This window comes from Nicotiana tabacum, chromosome 4, assembly GCF_000715075.1.
Source record: "Nicotiana tabacum cultivar K326 chromosome 4, ASM71507v2, whole genome shotgun sequence".
NCBI lineage: Eukaryota > Viridiplantae > Streptophyta > Magnoliopsida > Solanales > Solanaceae > Nicotiana > Nicotiana tabacum.
Genome location: NC_134083.1, coordinates 40,222,041 through 40,231,355, shown reverse-complemented (window position 1 = coordinate 40,231,355; position 9,315 = coordinate 40,222,041). Strand labels below are relative to the sequence as shown.

General features: G+C 40.6%; 1 non-coding gene across 1 annotated transcript; it reads right to left on the bottom strand.

Annotated features, from left to right (window-relative positions):
* Positions 1-251: 251 nt before the first annotated feature.
* On the bottom strand, positions 252-355 carry LOC142180405 (small nucleolar RNA R71). The gene has a single exon (XR_012709030.1). It is a non-coding gene; the product is annotated as a small nucleolar RNA R71 (small nucleolar RNA).
* Positions 356-9,315: the final 8,960 nt, after the last annotated feature.

Sequence of the window (9,315 nt, the reverse complement as noted above, 5' to 3'; positions counted from 1 at the left end):
ATTGAAAGCAGCTGCGTTTTCAGAGGGAAGATGAACGAAGATCCAAACACGTATTTGGTGGACTTCGAGGAGATTATGAACACTTTTCAATATAATGGGGTATCACAAGATGCAATGTATTTAAGGGTATTCCCCTTTTTACTTAAAGATGATGCGAAGCAGTGGCTTCGAAGCTTGCCAAATAGATCAATTAGAACATGGGAGGAAATGACCAGAAAAATTCTTGATAAATATTTCTCCTCAGCCAAGATGAGTTTAGAAGAGAAATCCATAACTTCTACCAGAAAGAGAATGAAACTGTTTTTGAAGCATGGGAGAGGTTTAAGGAGATAGTTAGAAAGTGTCAACATAGCGGGATTGAACTTTGGATGCAACTCCAGGATTTTTGGAATGGATTGACACTGGCCTCGCGTAGAACTTTGAGCAATGTAGTTGGAGGGCCTTTTATGAAGAAGACTCCAAAGGAGATAGTTACATTTTTTGATGAATTATCCAAAGATGCTAATCAGCGGCCCTATGAGAGTATGGAAAGAAGAAAATCAACTGGTGTTCACCAAGTTGATGCTACTAAATCTGCACAAGTACAACTTGATGCTATGGCTAAAGAAATACGGAAGCTAACTGTAGCTTTGATGCAAAATGTACACCACACAACTTGTGATATATGTGTAAGAGGACACCCCACCCATGAGTGTCAAGCCTCATATGAGAAAGTGAATGCTGTAGGAAACTATAATGCAATGGGTCAGAGGCACCCCAGCTTTTCATGGAGTTCACCTGGGGGGTACTGTAAATGCATGGCAACAAAACAACCCCAGATTCCAAGAACAAGGAGCTACAAGTTTTCAAAATCAGCAGAGGCAGCAGTATCACTCTCCACAGTCAAATCAATCTAGCATGGAAGATCTTATGAAGACCTTCATTATCAAGACAGATGAGAGGCTTGATGCCCATGATGCAACTATCAAATAATTGAGTACATCTTTTCGAAGATTGGAAAAACAGGTTGGTCACTTAGCTACTCTAATGTCGGAGAGAACCCCAGGAATACTTCCCGCTGATACTGAGAGAAATAAAAAAGAAACAATGATGGTTGTAACTATGAGAAGTGGGAAAGTGTTGAAAGATCCCACCCTGATTTAAAATGAGGTGAACTTTAAAAAGGAAAGTGAGAAGCAGTTGAAAGGTGTTGTTGATAAAAAGAATAAAGCCCCGATGAAAATTGAGAAAAAGAAGGAAGAAAAATCAAGAAGGGCGGAACATGATGAGAGCAAGCATATGTCTGCGCTGCCTTTTCCCTAAAAGTTGAGTCGAGAAAAGCTGGACAAGCAGTTTGAGAGATTTCTAGATATGCTGAAACATGTTCATGTAAACCTACCATTCACAAAAGTGCTCTCACAAATGCTGGCTTATGCCAAGTTCTTGAAGGAGATTCTGACAAAGAAGAGGAAAATAGAAGAGACCTCAGTGGTCAAGCTCACAGAGCATTGCAGTGTAATATTGCAAAACAAACTCCCACAAAAGTGTGGAGATCGAGAGAGTTTTACCATACCTTGCTCTTTAGGCACTACTAATTTTGATAAGTCTCTATGTGATTCTGGTACCTCAATTAATTTAATGCCTCTATCTATTTACAAGAAACTGGAGCAGGAGATTTGAGAGATAAGGTCTGCACCAATATCTTTGCAGCTAGCAGACCAAACGACTCTAATACCCGAGGGAATAGTTAAAGATGTCTTAGTTCGGGTAGATAAGTTTGTATTTCCTGTGGATTTCAAAGTGGTTAATATGGAAGAGAACAAGGAGGTCCCCCTCATCCTAGGAAGACCATTCCTAGCAACTGGTAGAGCAATATTAGATATACATGAGAGAAAACTCATGCTTAGAGTGGGCGAGGAGACTGTGATTTTTGAGATGGATGTAAAATCGGGGGTAAAAAGGGAGAAGCTAGCTGCTAGTGTTGTGTGGAAAGTGAAAGGCGAGAAAGAGAAGACTGCGGCGAGTGAAAAAGATAAGTGTGGGGTGTATCCAAGGAAGGCCGAGAAGAAGTTATCTGCATGGATGTGTACATTAGTTAGGGCACGAGGGATGGAGCCCAACTTCGATTCAAACCCCGACTAGATGTTCAGGGAAGTTGTCCTTACCTCTTTATTTTTATTTGAATGTTATAGGTACATGACACAATTTAAAGTGTGGGGTAGAGATGTATATATGTATAGAATGTATAAATGTTTATGTGTGTTTTTGTAATTCATTTGATTGAAAATTTTGAATATTTTTGATTTTTCCCGACGATGGATATCATCGACAGGTTTCTTGAGGGATTAAAGTCGAAAGAAAAAGATAAAAAGATTTTCTTTTGTTAGGTAGTGTAATCATTCCCTCTTGGTTTTTCTTTGTGCCGTAGTTCTTTTTCAAGGGTTTTGTTGAACCGGCTATAGTTAGTTTTTATTTTTAGTAGGAGATCTTGTGCTGTGATTCTAAATGAAAGCAATATCTCTTGACTTTATTATGCCTAAAGAATAGTATGTGCTTTAGTTGTGACGTTTATGCTCAGTTTTTGACTCTTGTATAAGCACCTTAAATTGTATGATCTTAACTTTGCTTACCTACTTTTATTATAGTGTCTTGATGAGTCCGATCCTGAGTGAGTTATGTGCCATGTGTGTGTGAGGCTTTGTGTATTATGTGCAGTGCAATTGATGTCTAGAACTTGCCCCATATGTTTGCAAAGCGAAATAGTAGATTTGTTCAGTCTTGAAAGTGATATAGGCATTTCTTTGTTGAGTCAACTATATATTTTACCCACCAAATTGTTATGTATCGTAGTTAACCTCGTTGAGCCTGTAATCCTATTTCTTTGGTAACCACATTACAAGCCTTACCCTTTTGTTTGAATTGACCATCTATTTGAACCATTTACCTCTCGTGAGCACTTGAAATTGGTATGAATTTTGTAAAAGTTGAAGTGTGGGGTGATTGGTTTGGCTTTTGAGTGGAACTATTGTCACGCCCCAAACCTGGGGAGGCGTGGCTGGCAACCTGTGTCGTGTTGGCCCGAGCGAACCACTGTGTAACTCATTTGTTTTTCTTCTGTAACTATCATGGGCCAACATGGCCACAACTCATAATGTATATCTATAAGTGGGCAACATTGTATCACTAAACCATTTTTCTTAAAACATGAATACATATGAGCCGTCAAGGCCTCTGACATACTGTACAAAATGAACCTCTGTCTACAAAGCCTCTAAGATTATTTGATATCAAATGGGACAGGGTACTGGCCTACCCATAAGTATTTAGCAAAACTCTGCACGATGACTCATAGACTCGGCTGCACTCCGAATGAGGTGGAGTCTTACCGATCCTTTGCTGAATGCTAATCTCGTCTACCATGAGGGATCGACAATCTGATTATCTATACCTGCAGGCATGAATGCAACGTCCCCAACAAAAGGACGTCAGTACAAATAATGTACTGAGTATGTAAGGCAGAACCATAACGTAATAATAAGTCAACATTAATTAAAGACATATAAGAATCCACCTGAATCTCTGAAGTGCCACCGTATATGCATACTTATTATACTCATATATATATACACAATGCTTCTCTTTGAGACTATTATCCATATCGTATGATGCATGACTGCCCAACTGATCAGTGGTAACTGCCTGACCGACCGTAGTGCGGTGGTAAATGCATGACTGCCCGACCGACCGTAGCTCGGTGGTAAATGAAAATGCATGTCTGCCCAACCGGCGGTAAATAATAATACATAACTTCCCAACTGGTGGTAACTGCCCGACCGGCCGTAGCACGGTGGTAAATGAATATGCATGAAAATGCATGTATTACTATATTATAAACATTAATATCTTTTTCAAATACCTCAATAGAGATTTAGGAATATGCTTAGACATGCTTGAATATCACTTTAGAGGAATGAATAATATAGACATCCTTAACTACTAAGAGTAGAACAACTTATGGAATAGCATTATGTATACGTATCGTTACTTGGATCATGCCAAAAGAAGGAAGGATTAGCCTTAACATACCTGATCCGATTCTCTTAAAATTACTCCTCCTGTTGGTATTATGCGATAGTTTCATGTGAGTTTCTTGTTGAAGCTTCACCCGACACATAATAGTCACCATTCTACAGGACATGCCTTTGCTTTGTGTTAAATCTTGCTTTTTCATTCATCCTTCTTATAGGATTAAACTTGAGGTGCATGCATGTTTCTATCTTACTTCTTCATATTTAATTATCCTAAAATACTTCTTTACAATGATCTATAATCCCAACTTTCGATTGCTACTTTGGTCAAGTCATCTCAAAATAGAACTGTGCTGGCATAAAAGATGGCAATAAAAGGGAGATGGATTGAGAAAATATTCCAAATAGCCGGGATGTAACAATTATTGAAATAAGGCGAAAGATGCACTATTGTGAAAAAGTATGAGCCACTTGAATCGAAAAAGAAAATGAAGAAAAAAAATAGTTTATATTCATTAATAGTGGTAACTCTTGATGTATTTTTGCTTAAAGAAGTTGGGAGTTGACATATACGGATGTGAAGGTGGAGTTATGGTTTGACATAAGTGTAGGGTTTAAAGGTTAAGTATATATGTATTAAAAGTGCTTAGGTAAGTATAGTTACTCTTATATCTAAATGTATCCTACCCGTCCCGCAGCCTACATTACAACCAATTAAAGTCCAACTTGATCCTTGACTGAATGATCTCGATTAGTTGAGTAATACACTATGGGTAAGCCTATGGTTCATCTTTTGTGGATTATGAATGTTTTTCCGAGAGTGAGTGAATTCTTTCTATCTTGAGTTCCTAGTTGTTCTTGATGTCTATTGTGTGGAACTACTCTCGATTATTGTGTTAGGGCACTTGATTCATGAAGGAAAGGTAATGTCGTGGACCTCTATGTTAGAGTAAGTGAGTAAGTTGCGAATAATGCGTGATACTTGTGAGTCAATTCTTGAGGTGAAAATGTTACACTATTGTGCTTAGTCTATTTTAAATATTCTAGGTGTAATGAGTTAGGGGAGTTGTTTAAAAAGGTCGTGTCTATATAAAGTGTGGTTTGATTGCTTGAGGACGAGCAATGGTTTAAGTGTGGAGTGTTGATGGTAGGCTATAATCTTGTATTTTAGTCGCTTATTGCACTCTATTTTACTGTACTTTAATTGAATTGGAGCTTTAATCGCTAGTGTTTTGCACTTATTGTGTGTTTTATGCCCTGTAGGAGTGATTCCGATCAATGTAGATGTTATGGAATGAATTCAAGCTATTTTGGAGCTTTTAAGTCTGAGTAAAAGCCCAAGGATTAAGTCGGGATTGAGTTTGGGGATCAACGGATGATAGTGGAACGAAACAAAGAATCGAATAGGCATATTGTGCAGTGTCCAATAAAATGTACATAACTTTTAGCTCGGAACTCCGTTTAGTCTCCCCAATATATCATTGGAAAACTATTTAAAAGGGATACAACTTTCATGTTTTACACTTTCTTAAATTCCAAACGTATAGAACCCAGGTGCGCGACCAAGTGCACAGTCGCGCATTGGGCGCGCACTTGGGGCAGAATGGTGTGCAAAGTACGCGACCAAGTGTGCGGTCACGCATGTCATGTCCGGGAAAAGCCCTATTTCTCTAAGAAAGGGTAGTTTTGTTTGGAATTTGCTTTGGGGGCAGATTAAATACCCCAACACACCATTTGTGACACACTTTTAACATACCTTAGACCTAGGGAGGCTTAGGAGAAGAATGAGAAGCAAGAGCACAAGGAATTCATCCATCCTTCCTCACTCAAATCCGGGTTTGGATTGTATTTATATTTTTTTCTATTTTTGTTTCATTTGTGAAGAACTCGTCCATGTCTATGGAGTAGAACCTTTTGGGTTTTGATGGATTTGGTGTATTGATGGTTGTTTGTGGATTATAACTCTATTTTTATATATTTGAATCATTTTTGGAAGATTAAATTATTGCATCTATGTTCACTTGTTCTTGTAATCGATAGAGACATAACTTGTGATATATTTACACTATATTATTGGTTGAGTTCATAGATTCTTCTAAGTAATCGAAAGAGCCTAGTTGAATCCTTAATTAAACCTAGTTAGGAGGATAATCGAAAGAGGTTCTCCTAAAGATTAATCCATTACGAATTCTTGCATATCTTCACCGAGCTTAAATTGGTTCATATTGTGAGATTGAAACTTAATCGAGAGAGGAGTTTCTACTAAACATTTGTACTGATAATTAAGTGAATTCGAGACACTCACTTGAACATTAGAAGTGAATTATCTAGAGTTAGATTCCGAACAATTATCTTGCACTTATCCTATCAACCCATATTTTCTCCCATTGATAACTTCCTTGCTTACCTTTATTGAGATTGCCATTAGTCAATAGTTTAGGTTCTTATTTAGTTTCAATTCTTAATTGTATAAATCTCCATTGTTGATCCTCCTGGATAGAAATCGAGCTACGAACTATGAGAATACTATTTAAATCTAATCCTTGTGGAGACGATAGTTATACTATGCTATCTTTGACTAGCGAGCACAATTTAAGTCAGTGACCGAAGTGTTTAGATAAGATGGATGGGCTGTAGTGATTAGAGGCGAATAAGCGGCGTGTCCCATTGTAAATCGTAAGTTCTAGGGTCGCAAATTCCGCGAATCAAGGTAACGTCATGGTGGTTGACGTCATTATGGCACAATTTCCCGAGACACTGCTTCGTTTCGCATGCACCTCCTGATAGAGCCTACCTCTTACATAATGATGGTCAATTTCTTGGTTTTGATGCCTGCATCTCTATAAATAGAGGTGTGTGGGTAACGTTCTAACATTTACGAAACTTCTTGTACCCAGCAAACTCAACATCTTCCTCTTCCTCCATTGTTTGAAATTCCTTAGTGGTTTTAGTGATTCTCACTGTTTTCAATCTTTCTGTGCTTAAAACATATTCTCTCACAAATATGGTTAACATAACTTCTGGTTCTGATATGGTGGCTGACCCTACCCCCTTGGTGATACGTATGCCTCTTCACGGCGATGGTGTTTCTGTTGCCCTTGAAGATGAGAGGTTTCCTACAGTGGAAGAAATAATTCCTTTCAGTGAAAAGATTAGATCTGATTTTTGAAGTTGCGTGAAGATGATCCTGAGGCCTCGAAGTCGATGATGAATGAGGTCGACCTCGCTGAGTTTAGGACAAAGTTCAAAATTCCGAATCACATCGATCTGATTTCGGCGGGGAGCGAATTGGTACAGATACATCGCCCAAGATATTGTGCGTTCTATGCGTATCCGTTCTATGTAGGCTATTCTTTTCCTCTTCTTCCATTGGCGAAGGAATTTTGCTGCTACTACGGTGTCTGCCCGACCCAACGCTCCCCTTATATCTACAAGCTTATCTGTATGTTGACGAAATATACGGAATTGGCTGGACGTGGGGTCTCACTTCGCCATCTGGTGCATCTCTTCGCCCCTAGTTTCTATAGGGGATGATGTTGCACCTTCGCCACCGAGGAAGTAAAAATTTTGTGGTGAAGATGGACAATAAGGAAAACCGTCAGTTCTGGCTCAACTATTTCTTTGTCAAGACCGAGGACGTGGTGGCCAACGCGAGCGGGTTCCCTGTGGCTTGGAATTATGCCCGTAAGTATCTTTTGCCGAGCATTTATTTTGATTATTTTAGTCGTAGTCTAACATTCCGTCCCCTCTTCGTGCAGCTGAGACTTCGCCTCCTCCCATGGTCGGGGACATTCATGACTGGATCAGCTAGGTCTTGCCTCACACAGTGGGGATTCGTGAATGGATGACCTTTTTCAAGAAATTCGGGCCTGCACCTTTCGTGACTGGTGAGTTCGTCTATATGTATTTACTTATGCTATATAATTATTACCTTTTGTTTATACCGTTTTGAACTTATGGTCACCTGCTCGTTGCAGTTTTGTACAGGAAGTGACAATCTTCTGATTTTTTTTTATTTTTCAGCCCGAGGACCTTTGAGAAGGAAGAAGACTCATGCTCCAGCGTTTTGTAAGAGGAAGGTTGTTTCTGTTCCTTCTGTTGTGGTGAGGTCTTCTCGGTCGTTGACCATTCCTGCAGCACGTCTTTCAACTTCCCCTTTGCATCATCTAGTATACGAGGACGATGAGGAGGAATCGTCATCGAATGGTGATAACTTGGTTCCCCGTAAGAGGCGATCTATGGATGTTGGCGAAGGGGCTGCCCGGGAGGCGAGTTCGGTGATAGGGGATTTTGTAGTGTGAGAAATGACACCATAGAACTTGGAGGTGACGACGAATTACTGCCCGTGATTCCGCCATCGTCGGGAGCCGAGGAGGGTACGTCTCTCCCGGAGACTATGATGGATTTTGAAGTGCCGTCGGTGAGAGGCTCTGATGACTTATGGCGAAATGAGACATCGGCCTCGTTACCGGCCGAGGATCCTTCTTCTCGGGTCGAGACAAGAGGAAAAAGCAACGCCAAAGAAGGTTACGAGACGGGCTCCGATATGGATACCGAGGAAGTGAGGATGATGAGGGAAGTACTTACCTGACTTGAGGTTAGATTGGAGGGGATCACGTAGACTATTATGATCCCCTTGGATCGGGATTTGCTGGTTGACACAGAGGGCGTGGTCCCTTCTCTTGGTCCCCTCTGTTCCGAAGTGGAAAATAAGACCCTTGAGAAGCTTAAGGATGCCACTTTATCGAGGAGCATAGCCGGCCTCGCTCTTAGGGTAAGCTTTCCATTTTCTCTCTGTTTTTTATGTCGAGTTTAAAGTTTGGTTCTGACTCCTCATTTTATGTCTTTCTTTCAGATCGTGATTTTGGAGATCGAGAGAGCCCGGCGAGAGGAGAGGTGTAAGGCCATTTTCCAGAAGATGGAGCGGAAATATCGCAAATACCGTGATAAGAACCGCGAGATCTACAGGCGGTTCAGTGGGAGCGGCAATTTCCAGGCTCTCCGAGGTGAACTGAAGGAGAAAGATGACGAGTTGATGAGGGTCATCGGAAAATGCAGCGTTCTCGAAGGGGCGTTGAGGGACAAAGAAGAATAATTTGAGGTGAGCAAGGGGGTCGAGGCCCAATGCACCGATCTTCAGGCCCAGGTGGATTCGTTGCATGCCGAGCTCGAGGAGTGTTGGCTAAGAGCGGAGGCTCTGACTGGCGAGGTCGCTGAGAAGGGATCATGTTTAGAGAAGACAGAGTTGGCCCGATTGTCGACTGCGAGGAAAGCGGAGGCTTTAGAGATCGTGATCCGTATTCTTCGT